Here is an 18,282-nt window from a genome sequence, read left to right as displayed (position 1 = left end):
GTAGCCCCAGTTTGAGAAACACTGGCCTATGAGAAATGAGTTTGAGGTCTCAATCCATTTAATAGATGGCACTTGTCTATTTTGCCCAAGAAAAAGGAGTACTCATGCCACTTGTCCCAGACAGTATTACATGCATTTCCCTTAAGTCCTAAACATAGCATGCATTTTTACTCCATACTGTATCAGGGCTCCAAAATAGGCCAGGTTTCCCCACCCACCCCAGTTACATGTCAGCCAAGAGTCAAATTTACTGGCAACTAAGCTGCCACTAAAAGGAAGTGGAAGGAACTATCTACATATAGTAAAACTGAGTGGGACCGGTTAGACCAATGTTTGTTCCTCCACTCTCCAGGAGTAGTAACTGGCATTCTTACGGCCTACAAATTGTGATGGATTAATTGGGCTGTGGAGGTTCCCATGATGCTGATGAGGTTAGGCACCGTGATCTTCTTCTCACTTACACTAGAGTAACCTCTTCGATTTCAGGGGAGTCACTCTTGTTATCAGAATCATACAATGGCTTTTTAGGAATTCGCCTCTGCCTGTTCATTTTCTTCTGCTGTTATAATATAGGATTGGGAATCTCTTGGCATAAGCTCATGTTTCTTTTTGAATAAAAGTTTGATGATTTGTCTCTAAATAGTAGCAATATCTGGATTATAGGCAAACTCATGACTCCATTGAAGCCCATGGCAAGACTTCCATGGACTTCAGTAGGGCCAGATTTCACCATATGTGCTGAAGACACTTCCCCACAATAACTCCAACCTCATTGCAAGTGGTTTCTCTTCACAGTAGCAATAAACACCTCCCTTCCCTGCCTATTCTGCAGCTTCTACTGGGCACTGTGGAGGTTTATACGTTATTGACACTGAGGGGGCTTCACAAAGAGACTTCAACGCTGCAATGAGGAGCATCACACTGTCTAACTTTTAGGTGCCTAGAAAATCCAGAAACCATAAAGCCAAGTTAGGTGCCTAGATTCCTATGCAACGAATGGGGGCAGACAGGCGCTTTAGAATGTGATACACAAAACACCATATGATAGGCGGGGAGCCACCTAAACTAGACAATGGGAGATGCCGACAATATGGGTGTGTCCTAAATCCCTCCCCTTTCTCACACATAGGCATGTAAATCCAGACTGTAGGGAGGCACCTACATCAGATTAGCTATACTTTGTCTCTCCCTACACAAAATGATAGAGGAGTGGCTGCTGCCTGTGGTGCCTACCTTATAACATTTAGCCTCGTGGTTAGAACCCTCACCTGGGATGTGGGAGAGCCAGGTTCAATTGCCCCCTCCCTGCCACAGGAGGATAAATGATTTGAACAGGGTCTCTGCACCTCTCAGAAGAGTTCTCTACCCTCTGAGCCATGGGATATTCCCATGTGGGGCTCCCTCAGTCTCTCCTGTTGAAGCTGTTTCACTCTGGATAAACAACAAAAGAGTGATTGGATCAGGGGGACTGGACTCAGGGTCTGCCACCTCTCAGGTGAGAGCCCTAACCAGTGGGCTACAGAGTCATTCCCTCGCTCTCTCTAGCCCAATGTCAATGAGCACCTACTGGATCCGGCCCCACAGATGACTTAGGAGGCTGAATGTCTATTTCCTCCCACTCCGTGGATCGCTCCCTGGCTTAGGCAGGAATTAAGTGCCCAGAGGCCTAGGAGGAAGCAGCTGTGCGCATGCCCAGAGGCAGAAACATAGGGTCCAAAGGGAATTTTTATCCTGAAAAACTTAGGCACTGAGTGAGTTTAGATGCCTGCAGGGTCTGGTGGGAGTTTTGTGGATTGCGGTAGAACCAAAAGAATACTTTCATGGAGACCACCCTGTGACTTTCTGGAAAAGGGTCTTTACGGCATTCTGACCAGTATTCTTCCATGTGCAACACATCAGTTTCTAGCTGCTGATGTATAGTTTATTTCCTGTTTGCAATACGTACTGCATGAAGCCACCAGCCCACAGAGCAACTAAACTCTTAAGTTCTGAGTGCTCATGGCTTATAATTAACTGTGGTACAGAAGTTAGGTTCTGAGGCCAGCGTGTTATATCACGAGAGCCATTCTTCCTCCTTCACCCATATTATATAAATACAATAAATGCAATTAATAAATAGGATGGGCGAAGGAGGAAGAATGGCTCTCGTGATATAACACACTGGCCCCAGACATTATCATCACAACAACCCTACCGTCATACTCTGCCTCCTGCTACCTGACAGAGACTAACTGTAGGCCAGGGTATGATATTTTATTTTAACAAAGGATTCTACATTGGGTCTCCTTTATTACTGTACCTTGGAGTCCCTCCACTTCTTTCAGAAGTTTACCAATTCCTTCCAATCACTTATAAATGATCTATTCTTATGACAGCCGGAACAGCTCAGGAGAAGCATTTCCTCCTTGTGGAGTGAGTATGTTATATAGGGTATAAGGGCACCTTCTTTAGAATCTTTGTACTGAGTAAATATGTGGGTTTAAAGGTGGTCTAAATGAATACAGTTCAACAGTTCTCTACCAAGTAAATGTTTAAAATTAGACACAAAATAACAAATTCAAACAATCTTCTGCAACTATAGCATTTACCATATCCTGTGCCGAGACCAGTGCGATGGCCACTGTTGGAAGCTGAGTAACTCCTGAAGCTTCTCAGAAAAGGCAATACAGATAAATAAGAGACATAATACACCTAGCTACTCCCACGATTTTAATGGGACAGGATTAGACTCACAGTTTAGGGGCCATGTTGTGCATTGTGTGTGTGTAGGAATAGGGAAGGGGGCTTAAAGGCAGGAGAAAGCGAGGGACTTCTTGCTTAACCCCTGTGGAATTTAATATAAGCCCTTAATTTGCATACATATTTTAAAAAAGGTGATTAATGACCATGTATTTTTAAAAGCCGGACAACTTTTTCTCAAACACAGGAAGTAAATTCAATAATATCCTTTTTTCCACTTAAAACTACAATGAAAACCATCTTAGGTGCCTACTCATAGAATCATAGACATACTCAAGGGATTTACAAATAAATTGCTTAACGGGTATTCTCTTCTAATAAAGGTACAATAATTGTTCTGCTTGGACTGAATTCCTCTCTGGTTTAACTCCATCATCAGATGTAATTATTCTCTATCATACTGGGGATATGATGTATTTTGGGTGACTTATCAGGACAGAAAGTTGTCTAATAAGGGTAGTTATTAATACAATGTTCCACTGTCTGTTCATAGCTGGAGGTTCTTATCTAAGATCTAGATCTTAAGAGTCCATACTTCATTTGCTAGGGGGCAGGGATTTTAAGTTCAATATTGTTAAAAGTTTTCAGCTACAAGTAAGAGATTCATGTTTTTGTACAACTCTGTAGTATGAGTATTTCACTACACTGAAAGGATTGCTAGTTTTAAGCTCCAACAAATACTTAAAAGCTTGCAACGACAATTGGTTTTCTAGGATTTGAAGAGAACGTTTTCCAAAAAAACAAAATAATATATTAAACTACTTTTTTCAAAGCAGCCTAGTTGACATTTTTGTTTTTTTGGTGAAAACACTTTAGTGCCTTTTTGATTTTTAACAGAATATTTTTTCTTGATAAAGTTATTGAAAATCCAGATTTTAGTAAACAAAAACATTCAATAACCATTTTGATAAAAAGAGATAAAGCATGAGATTTCTCAAGAAAAAATGCAGGTCCATTCCAAACACTCCCATAATAAAAACAACTTTGCGATTATTCCCAAAGGTAGCTTTTCAATTTTTGGAATAAGTCTACCTAGAAATCTTTAATTCCAGGTTTGCTGCCATTTGCCAGCTGGCCTCATGCTCACTGTAGATTTAATATACTGTCCTCAACCTACTTGTAGATTGGTCTTTGATGGAATGAGAGCTGCACTATGTACTGAGCACAATACATGGGCCTGCAATTGAATGCCTAGATTGTGTACAGTTACCTTGACTGCATGCACAAAATCAGTTGATTGTGCATGCAAGAGAAGGTAATTAGCCATATGCATGCATAATCATGGAAGTTAGATGTGTAATTCCATTTGTTTAAAAAAATGGAAAAAACAACAACCAAAAAAGCGTTCCTGTTAAGCCAATAGTGAGAGAAAACTTAATTTGCTGAGAATACCAGTGTGGCAGGATAGTGTGTTTTTCCACCCATACAAATTCTCTCATCATGGAAAAGTTAATCATCAGTAAAAAGGGAGAACAAGAGAGGACCTAAGGGGCTCAAGAGTTTACCAGTGGGATTAGGAACCTTTCATCTCTAGATAGCTGGTTCAAATCTAGCCCAGGTCAGTAGAAACCAAAAGTGATTAACAATTGATATATGGTGGACCTCATCCAGTTATCAGTACATACTTGTTCATTATTTCAACTGCACCAGTACAACTGGTTCTAAGTAGCTCAGAGGCCAAGGACATAATGGGTATAGAGTCTGAAGTCTCACCCCCTCTATCAGAGCTATACTACAATGCCAAAGAGCCTTCTATTACCACTGCCTGATCTCTACCTGCTCTAAGGATAAAATAAGGAGTTTAATTGTCCAATGTGCTGAATTGACATCGTTAGCAATTACTGCCCGTGGAATTCAAGAGAAGAGAACAGTTCAACAGAAGACGCAGCTATCCAGTAAATCATTCTTTCCTAACCCTACTAAGATTGTGTGAGATGGTACCTGTTTTTTAAATCTGAGACCAGTTAAGGTGGCACTTCCACAGCTGCAATGACTGTTTAAATTCTTTCTAGCAGTACAGAGGAGATGAGATTATGGTGGTTGGAGATAACAGGTCTGTTTAAATAATGAAGGCAATTCATTTGCTTGTGGTAAAACAACTCAAGGACTGAGAATGTACAATTTCAGATCAAAGTACTACACTGTACTTTGTGTTTATAATCCTAGGTCCAATAGTATTTGTTGGTAAACAATAAAAATGTAATCATTACAAGCCAATTGTAAATCAGTGGCAGGGTTTAAGTTTTGTGATATGACAAGGAATGTTCAAACTAGGAACCTAGAGTAACTGGTGTAATTAAATAAGACAGCAAGAGGGACATGGAATTTTTTAAAAGTCTTCTTACAGACACAAGCAAGAGAATAGCAACCTGTTGACTGCTCTAATGTTTCACATAGCAGGAGAGCACAGAAATAAGTGAACTAGTACATTTGCCCATCTGTTTTCTAAAGAACTATTAAGACACTGAATTTGCAATAATCAGCACATCTCCCACCATATGTCAAACAAAATGAATTAAAACCCATAATTAAGGAATATACATCTCAATCTCCCTCCCCCCACCACACACACACACACCCAACATTAAAAGAATGTCAAGGTTGCAAAGTCAAGCACTCAGAGGTTATGAAATGCCAGAATTAATTTGTCTGTGCACCTTAATTTGGTCCTTTTGTGAATATGCATTATGATACAGTCTTTAATCACATTGTTCCCCCCCACAGGACCCTTGCCTCGTTCCATGCACCGGATGGACAGCACTCGCTTAATGAGCAGCTACTCAATATTTTGTTTTCCCCTCGTTGTTCAACATGTGGCCCTGTTCCTTGTTTATTGCACGCTATTTAAATCCAGTTATTAATTTCCAGATGAGTTTTTCTATGGTGCTCATCACTAACTGATAGCAGTAGTAAGTTGTCATCGTCTCTCGACCAGCACTAGACACAGGGTTTCATAGATATATGCTGACAGCAGAGGATTGTTGAGACTCAGGGATCTTGGATTCCATTCCAGGCTGTAGATGGGAGTTTGCTCTACTGGGCACAGACTCTTCTGCCCATTTTCTCTCAAACATGGCCCCTTTCTACCCTGTCCCAGTCCGGTCTCTTTCCCACCCCTGACACCTCATCCCACTCCCATTCTCCTCACTTAGACGATTGCAATCTTCACTCCTTAGGCTTCTTATCCCAGCCCCAGCCTCTTTGTCCTGCAAGTCCTAATGTCAATCCTCTGGACTCCCCATCCCAGTCTTCTTGCCCAGCCAGTCCTGTTCCTCTCCCCCCCCCCGCCCGCTCCCCGATTGCATAGCTCATCATCCAAGACATCTCTCCCCCATCCTGGCTTCCAGTCACCTCAGCCTACGTTTCATCCCCACAAGGATGTGGGGGAGGGAGGGCAGGGTGCACACTCTGACCCTGCAGAAGTTAATACAGACCTGGGTCTGTATTACCTTTTCTAGGTTGTTCACTTCCTGCCCTCCTGGGGTTCTTAAAAACCATCTAAATCCACTCAAAGATTCAGAGAGTTCTCTTTTTGATACACTGCCATACGAGATTACGCTTTTAGACAGGAAGACACTGTTCACTTTAACACTGCAACAATTTAAAAACCCCTGCAGGCTGTTCCTGTTCCTTAGTGGTCATTCCAGATCACATGCAGTGCATGAATGAGATGTGATAACATTCCTAGTTTCTTTGTGATCCTCAGATGTGGATCCAAGTACAGACTCGATGATGGCGCTCTCCCTCTGCAACCGCACATTTGTTCAAAGAGCTCTCTTGCAAGACGAGAGTGGAAAAAGTGGGTCATGCACTTTGCCACAGTGAGCTGGCATCTGTAAATGCCTCTTAAAAGGATCAGTGAGGGGTGGAGGACTTGTGGGCCCATCTAATGTTGTCAAGCATCCTGTGACAGGGTGCAGGGGTGCTCTCAGCTCAGCCCCTTGTGTACAGGGTCCTAACTCTAGCTGCTCCTTTCCTCTGTACAGAGGATGGGATGTGACACAGGGCGCTGAACAGACACAAGGAGGATGGCTGGAAGAAGGCAGGCCCATTCTCCAGGCTGCAGTTCTTTATTAGTTACTTCTGTTATCTTGTTTTGATTTGCATGTAAAACAGATGCTGTCCTGCTGTACAGACCTGTTGTGGTTTGGCCTTTGCTCAGACATCCCACTTGCATGGCCCTTTAATAGGAGTTTTTTACTTTGAAGATTCAGATGACATCATCACCTCAGCTGTTGGCTGTTACTATTGGCTTGCAGAACTGGCATGAACGGTCAGGGCACAGGAATACTTCATCATCACGTGCAATGTGTTGTTTTTAAATTGATCATTTTGTTTACATTGCCAGTTGCTGTTGGCTGAGGTAGGGGTGTATGTGAGACACACCAATCCCACATTGCAATGATTAGAGCTAGTGTCATTTCTTTTTACTTGCTTCCATTTCCATACTAGCCTGGGTGGAAAACTGCCTGGATTGCAAAACCTCAGAGCAGCAGGTCAAGGACAGGTTCTTCTCTCCTCCAGCATCCCGGAAGCATCCTTTTATGGAGCTCGGCTATTCTTAATGCTGGTCCCCAGAGATTATACTTGACATTTTATGGGTTTATTTGGCTGATTTAAGAGGATCTTAAACACAATAAAATAAGTTACTGATCAACAGAAGGGGAAGGCTCAATGATCTGACCATCTTCCTTGGATTATGCAGGTTTCCTGGAACCAAATCCTAGTCAGAGGCCACTCTAGCTATAGGCAAACGAGGTAATTGCCTAGGTCGGCAGATTTCTGGGCAACTGCCTCTGGTGGCAGATTTGGCCCAGCGGCCCTTCCCTGATAAAGAGGTGGCTGGGCCAAATTTGAGAGGCACCACAGCCCAGTCCATCAGGTTGCAACATAGGGTGACCAGATGTCCTGATTTTATAGGGACAGTCCCGATTTTTGGAGCTTTTTCTTACATAGGCATCTATTGCCCCCCCACCACCACCATCCCAATTTTTCACACTTGCTATCTGGTCACCCTATTGCAACACCACTCACTCACATTTGGCTCAGCTGCCCCTGCCAAATCTGCTGCCCTAGGCCTAGGAGGAAGGCTGCAGCCCACTAAAGTTTTGTCTAGAGTAGCAGATTATTTTGAGTGGCCTCTGGTCCTAGCAGGGTGGATTCAGCCCTTTGTCATTCTGAGGTGGATAGATTGGGTGCCACAAAGTTCACCGTGTGAAGGTCCTTCGGAAGAAATCTCTACTCACACTACTACCTTATTGCATAAGTAGGTCCATTCATTTCATTAGGACTACTCAACACGAGTCATAGAAGTCCAAAATGAGGTCCTGTATACCCTGCAGGGATATTAACGATCCCATGACACAGTGCCCTTAGCCAGAATTCCTCCCTCCCCTTTCCCACGTACACTGTTGTGTGAGCTGTGCACCAGTTGGCTGCATTTTAGTTATACTGCTTGCATAGAGTATGTGAAGTGCTTTGGGAGCCTTAAAAAAAAAATCACACCAACAAAACGCAAACTACTGTTACTAATGGCTTGCAGAACTGGCATGAACTGTCATGGCCCAGGAATACTTCATCATCATGTGCAATGTGTTGTTTTTAAATTGATCATTTTGTTTACATTGCCAGTGGTGGCAAAAAGCTAATTTTTTTCTTTCCGGGGGATCTAATCTATCTTTTGAGTGTTCCCGAACTTCAGAAAGTATTTTCATCCCACATGTTAATTACAGTATAACAATCCTCTTAGCACTGGAACATTTTGTTAGAGCTTTAAATTGGGTTATGTAAATTATTTGTAATTCTGGCAATGGGTTTCTCTTCTGCCCAGAAGGACAGTTGTTGCAAGATGGTAACAATCAGTGCAGATAATCAGCTGAAGGGATTGTTTGAAATGCGATTTTACCTCAGGGATACACTACAAGTTTAACAAGATATTAAGGCATTTTGAAAAACACCATTGTTTTCAACTGCTCTGGGATACCAAAACTTTCATAAGAAAAAAACCAAACCCTTGAGACAAACAGTGAATTTAAAAGATGGGAGCCCTTTCCTGTGACCCAATCCAACTCCCATGGACTTCAGCAAGACCTTGACTCAGGGGAACCATCCTTTGCTATCTCAAGGTTAGACCCTGAGAGCTATTGAGCATCTGTAACTTCCATTGCCTGCTGTGGGAGCAGCAGGTTCTCAACATTTCATTCTGTATACCCAGTTATGTTTGTCTCAGGAAAAGCACTAAAGGGAAAGAGATACACAAGACAGTGTCATGAAAACACTAGTGCTGCCTTTAATACTATAATAAAGAGCTCAGTAACTCTCCAACTACAAACACCCCTTTAGACACAAGAAAAGCAACATTTTCATGTCTTATCAGAAACTCCCTTTTAAGAAGCCAAAATTGATTCTTTTTAAAATCATAATTCCATGCCAATTTCAGAGGGGAAATCTGCTTAAACAAACCAAACCAAAACCCTGTAGTACAATACGATCCTTAGAATTTAAAAGGCAGGTGTGCAAACAAGACTGCCTCCAAAATATTACTGCTGATATTAAGTTCTGTGTCACAACTGCATTGAAGCCCAACCCACAGTCACTTGTTCTGTAGTATGCAATACATAAGATACATTTTAAAGAGGCATGCAAATAAGTTACGTTTCAAAAAATCTTGCAGTTACAGGTTCACACAGCATAGAACTCTGAGCCTTCTCTATGTTTCATATTTTTTAAGTCTTGATGTGACTTTCAAAACTTTCTAGTAAGAACAAAGATTTTACATTTGTAATTCTCTCCATATTTGGGCAATTCATCATATTGAAATAATATCGGTGCTGCTTGAATTTTTCATCCCTACCTTTTTTCACAATGGAAAGTCTAACTAGTCATCCTCATATTTTTGTCCATGCATCATTACAGAAAATACACTAAATACAATCTATCTAAAGAGATTACACAGTGCATTCATTCATCTTGGTGCTATGTGAAAACATACACCAATCCAAATCAAACCCAAAACAAAATAACCCCATACATAGCTTATATAAAAGCATTAAAGTATTCTATATAACCAAGACCCCAGTCAGCATATTCCTGTTTAATTTTTAAGTTAAAAATAAACACACACACACACACACACACTTTGTTTCTGTGTTTTAATGTTAGACTAGTAGGGTAGTTAGAGCTCAAATTCTAGTTCTTCATACTATCCCCTTTAAACTAATGAACACTTCATTGGAGAAAGCACACACACACAAACATTTAACTTACCATTTTTTAAGCTGTCTTGTCTCTTCAGCATCATTGTATCTGGTGTCTTGTTTTAAGCAGAGGGAATAAATATAAATGACACTGAAGACAATATCCCTAAGGATCTACCAACCAACAGAATAAAAAAAAACCTCATCAACAGCAAGTGAAAAGGTCGACCAGAAGATTTCTAGTCAGAAATAGAAGTGATCTGATGAGAAGGGGAAGGTTACGTTGCTGAGATATGAGTACTGTGTACAGCTGTTACTCTAGTAATAATTCATCATATAAATATGTAAATGAGAGGAGGAGGAGGGTGTGAGATTGCTGCTTAAATCACACACAGTCACTCCCTGCTCTTAGGCAGAAAAATAGACCATCCCTACAGAAAGTGTTTCAGAAAATACAGAGTAAAAGTTCTTGAAATTTATAAAGAATGAAGTCATTTAAATATTTCTTCAACACAGAGTGGGCAAATTCATCCCTGGTGTAACTCCATAGATCTAAATGGAATTACACCAGGGATGAAAAGGATCTAGGTTTCTTTCAGTGTTAAAAAGTGAGGATAAAGAGAGACCAGACATAGCTGATCAATTTTACCAGGATACTAGTGTTGATACATGTATGCATTGACTTTGCACTTCCAAGTACATTCCCACAAGATTTGTACAAAAAGGTGGTTTAGTGAACTCTGGCTGCCCCTGTTAAATCCTGGCACTGCTACTATAACTTGCCAGGAATACTAAATAAATGTCTAATGAGACATCAGTTCTTGCAATAGATGTATACTTGCTTCCATACCTGCTTCATCATCCTTAGCTTGTTGAAGGTCAGAGTGGTTTGGTGGAGCTTCAGAAGGTCCACAAAATTAGGAGAGGCAGAAAGGAGAGAGTCTGTAGGGGAAAGTGTTGATAGAGTAGTGCAGAGGGCCAACAGAGGGTTGCTCCATAGATTAGTACAGCAACACCCAAGGATAGAAGGATCAGCATGAGACTAATGCTGAAGTACAACTGACAAATTTGGGTGGCATCCCAGATGAAGCAAGGAAACCTGGCTATGTTTGGTTGCTTTCATGATTGCATAATTGCGTCCAGTGATCCTGTATAAATACAACCTATCACATGTTTGTTTTTGACATAACTCCTCTATTTGTTAGGGGAGAGACTGTTACCAAGACAGCCCTGGCTGACCCACTTGTGCTTGGTTTTACAAACAGTTGTTTATTGCCTTTTATATTTAAACGTGAAAAGTAAGACACACACCTCAGAAGTAGCCACAAAATGCAGAATAGTTATGATAGGAAACAATTCCATTAAAAATATTCAGATCAACATACAGCTTGAAAAGCCAATAGTGTGTACTAAGTACAAATCCTAAAAGCTAGTTAATATGCTAACGTTGCGACATCAGCTCCCACTGCATGAAGACAAATTCCATATCAAGGGTATTCTCTCTCAAACACATAGACAACTACCCCCTCCATCTTGTTCATGAGAATTCCCAATTGATTTTATTTTTGGTGCCTCACATAGTGTGCATAAATTATAGCTGCTGTATCAGTTTGCATTATCAAAGGGCATCTCTCTTCAGAACCTCTCCTTTTCCACTGTTATACTGTCCCCCATACAAGTGCCATTTCAATGGATCTTCATAATAAACAGCTGAAACAAGCAATTAAAATGTGTGTGGTCGAATGCCAGGACTGAGTGCTGGGCACTGTGAAAGCCAGGAGAGGCAGAGAATATTGAACCCAATCTCCCATGAGATGGGATGAAGGAAGTCTCCATGAGGATCCCTCACCACCAGTACCACATTACTCATTGTAAGGAGGGTGGGGTTTGTCACCCCCATAACAGAAAAGGTCACAGGGCCCACCCTCAAACCTAGGAGAACAGTCCACACTATACATCTTCCTAGCCATGGCTGCAGAGGGTGTATGCAATACAGAAGTGATAGATACAAGCCCAGAGTGTATCATCTTTTCTGTCAGACAAGCCCCACCCCAGCCCAAACTCATACTACCAGGTTGGTGTGGGAGTTCCGGGGCTCTGTCAGGGTAGTGGTGAATGGAGTCGGGGCAATCAGGGGACAGGGAGCGGGGCGAGTTGGGTAGGGGATGGGGTCCTGGGGGGCAGTTAGGGTGGGGGAGTCTCAGGAGCGGGTGGTCAGGGAACAAGGAGCAGGGGGGCTTGATGGGTTGCGGGTTCTGAGGGGGACCGTCTGGGGCAGGACGTGGGTGGGGAGGAAACAGGCTGTTTTGGGAGGCACGTGGGGCTTGTACTCACCGGGCGGTTCCCTACCAGGTCTTCAGCGTCACTTCGGCGGCGGGTCCTTCATTCGCTCCGGGTCTTCGGCGGCACTGAAGGACCCACCTCCGACATGCTGCCGAAGAACTGATAGGGAACCGGTTCTTAAGACTTTGGCAGCTCATCACTGAAAAGTGGTGTGTAAGGGTTAAATAGCCTCTGCAGTCATTGAATGGGTAGTTAAAAGGTGAATGCGTGACAAGAGATAAAGAACATTTGCAGGTACAGATTGAGTCAGGTGACAGTTATTATAACCCCAGTAAAGTGCCAACCTTGCAAAAGCTTTTATATCATTGTTTGCAAGGGCAAGCATTGTTTCAAACTGGGCTAAGTGGCACGATGGATTAGTGTACTAGCTCGGATCATTTCTGGAGGCCTGGGCTCAGATTTTGTTTAGGCTACAAATCAAAAGAAGTTGCTAATTTAGTCCAAATCTGATGTCTCTGCTCAGGAGAGGCCTAGGACTAGATCATATCTCCTTTAAGGGCAAAGTCGTTTGGATATTGCTTTATAATTCCTTCCTGCATGATGCCTTGCTCTTGCCAATGCAGTTAGTCTCTCTGCAGTGAAAAGCAAATTCATTCACAGAAGTGATGTAGCACAGTGGGTCTCAAACTTTTTTACTGGTGACCCCTTTCGCATAGCAAGCCTCTGAGTGTGACCCTCCCCCTTATAAATTAACAACACTTTTTTATATATTTAACACCATTATAAATGCTGGAGGCAAAGTGGGGTTTGGGGTGGAGGCCGACAGCTCACGACCCCCCATGTAATAAGCTCATGACCTCCTGCAGGGTCCCAATCCCCAGTTTGAGAACACCTGTAGCAGCACAGGGATTTGAGAGAGGGGACAGAATTAAGGGGAACGTTCTCTAGTGGTGAGACCCAGGAATTGAACACAGGTATTCTGGTTCTATTCCTGGCTCCACTGACTTCCTGTGTGGCCACTTAACCTGTCTGTACCTTGAGTACCTCCTCTGTAAAACCAGGCTAGTGCCCACTTGAGTGAAGTGCTGAGGCTCTTAATGGTGATGCTTGCCAATATAGTACCACAGTATGTATTTAATTCCAGCATTCTCCCGTTTGCCGGTGCATGTAGTGGCTGAATGGCTACACTGCACAGCATCAGTCCAGAAGAAGGAAGTGTGGAGGAGACAATGCCATGCATTCATTTTCAACACCCCACAGCAATGCTTTTTTGGAATGATTACTGGGCAATTTAGTAGCCCGGCATTAACTCCCAGAGCACAATAGCTCGCTGGAATGAACAGCGCTGCAGTTGCTGCAACATCCACCCTAACCCTGCAGAGGGATTAAGATTACATTTGAACTCTTTGTAAAGAGTCCCACTTACAGCTGGCCCACAAAAACCCTCGACAAGTTTGAATCCTAAATTAACCAGTGGCACTAGGATTTAAACTCATGACAGTCAGATGCAGATTGCTGGGCACCTTGCCCAGCTCCAGATGGAGCCAGATGAGATCTGTACATACTGACTTTTCCCACACAAGCAGGGCCTGTTTGCTTGGCCATTTTAGATGAAATAGATGAAAACAAGCAGTCACTTCAGCTGAAGGTCATGCAAGTAGAGTTACTCCACTTTGGGCACAGTTAACCTTTGAACATTATGGGCGACGGGCTGTTTGGCTAGTTAACAAATGCTCTGCTCAGAAGCACAGGGCCTTTTTGCTTACGTCTCAGTGTGCCCAGCTTAGGTTTTGAGTTACACAACACTGCAAGCCTTACTACTGCTTATAAGTCAGAAAAGGCTAGTAGTTATTTATAGCACCAACTAGATAAAGCGATAAAGCCTATGAGTCGTCTAACATATCATTTATCTAGAGGTATAAAAAGGGACAGTCATTAAAACAGAACAGGCAGCTTTATCTCATATTTCTATTCAAAACCTAATTTAACATCCTCGGAGTCATTGAACTGTTCAAATGATTAAAAGGCTACTCAAGATATTGGGAAGACGGCGGACACAGCAGGAAGGAGAGGGAATGCAACAACAACCACTAACAACATTTTTTAAAAACAGGAAAGGCCAGATTTTGGGAACTCCCAAATGGTTCTTTACCATAATGAGGACCCGAGCATTCAATCTATTTGTGCTTAGTATTTCTCAGGATTCATTCCATGACAACATAGGGCCAGAGCCTTCTCTGCTTGATTTCAGTGGCAGGCTTCAATTGACTTTTAAGCAGTTGGTCCTGCCCCCAGTTTTTTTGGGCAGGATTCTCCCTCTCTCTCACACTCCTCTTCCCCCCACCAGTTATAAAAATTCTGTGCTTTGAAGAGCCTGTAATATTGTTCTTAGTTTAAAGCGCACTCTTGTCCTCTTTATTCAGACAAAAATCCCACTGGCTTCCAAGAATTTTCCCTGAGCAAGGATTTCAAGATTATCCCCTTAAATTAGTGAATTGTTTGTATTAAATACAATATCAACAGCATGTGCAAGACAGAGTGCCCTATGGCAGTTAATTATCTGCTGAAACATTAGCCTTTTTGTCCATATTTTGTCCAGATTCCATATTTTGCTGCTTGTGATCCATGAGTGACCTTTTTATGGACTTGTTCATTTTCATTGCACACTCTTGAAGTTTGGTATTAAGTTACTGTGACAGAGAGACCCTTTGGCAAAGGGTCCCCTGTTCCTTGCGAACAACTTGTCTCAAATTTGACAAACTTGCTACACCAAACACATATCTTACAGGGTATTTATCCATAAGAGGTAACATGGGAGGTATCTTCACAGCTCATAACTTATCAAGACTCATAACCATTACAAAATGTATGCATGCGTAATATTTAAGGAATAATGTAACTATATTTAAAGTCTGTTTTATGGTCTTAGAGTAAAAGTTAATCACCAAGGCCCATTCAAGCAGGAGGGAATTGTCCCCGCCCCGGTTAGCATAGCCTGAGGTTCAATTGTCTAGCTTTGCTCTATCAATGAAAGATCATCAGACTACTTCAAACAATCAAACCTACTTGGAGGTAAAACAAGGAGCATAACAACAGATAGGGGATTGCCCTGGCGATGAATAAAGACAAAAGACTGTTTCAGCACTACAGAGGAGGGGAGAAGCCATCTTGGGGAGCAGAGATGTTCTCATGAAAAAAAAAAAATTGGCTTCTGGTTCCTGTGAAGCCAGCCAGCTCTGCAACAGACTGAACTTTGGGGGGAAAGCTTATTTCATTCGATAGGAAAGGTAACATTAGTAAATACACCTCTACCCTGATATAACGCGACCCGATATAACATGAATTTGGATATAACGCGGTAAAGCAGTGCTCCGGAGGGGGGGGGGGGGGGCGGGGCTGCGCACTCTGGCAGATCAAAGCAAGTTCCATATAACGCGGTTTCACTTATAATGCAGTATGATTTTTTGGCTCCCGAGGATAGTGTTATATCAGGGTAGAGGTGTATATGCCCTAATTCACATCCCGTGATTTTGTTTTGTATTGTAACCATTTGTTTCCATCAGACTGTTTCTGGTTGAATCGCTGTTCTTTCCTAAATAACCCTTCTCTTGTTTTATTACCATTGCTGTGTGTTATACAGGAGCAGGAGTGTAGGGTAAAATTAGTAAACTGGGGCACACTGCTCCTTTGGGGGCAGAGGATCTGGGATTTCTGTGAGTAGCCAGTGTTAGGGGCAGGTACTCACAGGAGAACAGTTCAAGGGGACTCCTGTTTACCTGCAAGGCAAAGACAGGCTGGCATAGCCCAGAGAAGAGTTCTTAAATGGCTGACAAGCCGGTGGTGTTACAGAGCCAGCACCTAGCCACCATGAGCAAAGCTACCGCTCGCTAGAGGCAGGGGGTTACAAGTGAATAACAGCCCTGGGTTGGGTACCCCAAGAACCATCAGTCATATAGCAGCTCTATATAATGGAGCAGATGGGAATGTGACCTTTCTCTTCCATGTGAGTGCAGTAAGAGAAAAGGGCGGCCAAGAGAAATGGGGCACTACTGGTACCATCTCTCCTTCCTTCCAGGATGCTTTTGTCCCCTCTCCCCACGTCATTATCTCAATTTTGGCCATGTTAGTCATTTAAACTCATTTCATGTCCTGTGACAGGCTCAGCAAGAGGAGGAGGAGAAACTGGGGAGTGAGATGCCCCCTGCAGTAGGTACACAGGGTTTTTTTTTTTTTGTTACTAACAGAACAATACAATTGTGGAGGTAACACAACATTTGCCACCATCACATTATTCACTCTGCTTATGTGTTCAAATCTCCCCCCCGCCTCACCCCCCCCCCCCAAAAAAAACCTGTCTGATCTATTTAGACTGTAAACCACATACAGTCCTTCAGATGTTTTAATCTGGCCTCAAGCTCTCTTGAACTCTCGCCGGGGAGTGGGATCCGGGGCTTGCTCCGCTCTGCGCATGCAGTGGCTCCGTGTGTCTCCTGGAAGCAGCGGCATGTCCCCCCTCCGGCTCCTATGCAGAGGCGCAGCCAGGGGGCTCTGCACGCTGTCCCCGCCCCAAGCACCCCCGTGCAGCTCCCATTGGCCAATGGGAGCTGCAGGGGTGGCACCTGCGGACAGGGCAGTGTACGGAGCTGCCTGGCCGCGCCTCTGTGTAGGAGCCAGAGGGGGGACATGCCGCTGCTTCCAGGAGCTGCTTGAGGTAAGTACCGCCCCGAGCCTGCACCTCTGACCCCCTCCTGCAGCCCAACCCCCGATCCCCCTTCTGCCCTCTGAGCCTCTTGATCCCAACCCAGAGCACCCTCCTGCACCCCCAATGCCACATCCCCAGCCCCACCCCAGAGCCTGCACCCCCAGCCAGAGCCCTCACCCACCCTGCATCCCAATCCCCTGCCTCAGCCCAGAGCCCTCACCCCCTCCCACACCCCAACCCTCAATTTTGTGAGCATTCATGGCCCACCATACAATTTCCATACTCAGATTTGGTCCTCGGGCCAAAAAGTTTGCCCACCGCTGCCTTAGACGCTACCCTAATAAACATGATTAATACCAAAACTGTATCAATGGGGGTTTGGTTTGCAGGGTCAGGGACTAGAGACTTCAGCTTCACCACAATGAACTTCTCAATCCCAAACCTTTGTTGGACTGGCGTGTAACAAGCCAGGGTAGCTTCCACTGTGACTGGAGCTCTCATCCTGCCTGTGCAGTTGTGGTTAAAGGGTGAACTACACTCTTAGACCCCTTTTAGTCCCTCTCAAGTGCACCAGGTCTGGGGTGCCAGGCCTGGCTTCCTGACCCTCACTCTGGGCATGATATGGGGAAGATCACTAAATATTAAACTCACCTGCAGTATAGCTGATACAATGCACAGCAGATAAGGTAGCAAACAACACACCTACTGAATAGACAGGCATTTCCTTTTCTCTAATTTTTAATGTTTCCTTTAATGTAAAGTCTCCTGCTTTTCTTGTAATAAGGAAGAATGTAATTAGGAGGTCTCTTGTTGGCCTTCTTGGCACAAGATCATTCATCATTTTGAATGCTTTTATTTAACTTCCTTGTAAATCAAGTCATCTCATCTGTAGCAGTTCACTGTCTCTAGTCATTTTTGCTCTCTTTCTTTTCTAAAGTCTTTAAAAACAAAATAAATGTGGAGTGTTTAATATGGAATGCAACATTGGAGGCAAAGAAACACTAGAGAGGTGTCTGGGCTACAGAGTTCTGTTCTGGACCACAAACGCTCCAGCATTTGGACTTATGTTAGAGGTTTTGATTTAGTCCTATGTCCAAGACATGTTCTAAAAATGGATATGGTAATATTGCCTGCATATGTTCTTCATTCTCTTTTTAATACATCCTAACATTTCCTTTTGACTTGTTACTTTGCATTGAGATTTCGTCTTAATGGACTGTCCACAGTGATCCTTATAACTTCTCCCTTCCCTAACCTTAAGATTTTACAGCCAGTTCAGAACTCATCATTGTGCAGAAGTAGTTTATATTCTGCTTTCCAGTGTTCATTACAGTATCTTCAATTTTTCTACAATGAACATGG

General features: G+C 43.2%; 1 protein-coding gene across 1 annotated transcript in view; it reads right to left on the bottom strand.

The window, feature by feature from the left end:
- The window catches only part of MAPK6 (mitogen-activated protein kinase 6), a 56,962-nt gene extending 46,786 nt beyond the window's left edge, over positions 1–10,176 (bottom strand). Inside the window, exon 1 of the mRNA XM_054041430.1 lies at positions 10,006–10,176. The gene's annotated coding sequence lies outside the window, so the exon portion shown is untranslated. The remainder of the gene's footprint in view (positions 1–10,005) is intronic.
- Positions 10,177–18,282: the final 8,106 nt, after the last annotated feature.

This window comes from Malaclemys terrapin, chromosome 10 (assembly GCF_027887155.1).
Source record: "Malaclemys terrapin pileata isolate rMalTer1 chromosome 10, rMalTer1.hap1, whole genome shotgun sequence".
NCBI classification, from domain to species: Eukaryota; Metazoa; Chordata; order Testudines; family Emydidae; genus Malaclemys; species Malaclemys terrapin.
This window is presented reverse-complemented; position numbering and strand designations above follow the sequence as displayed.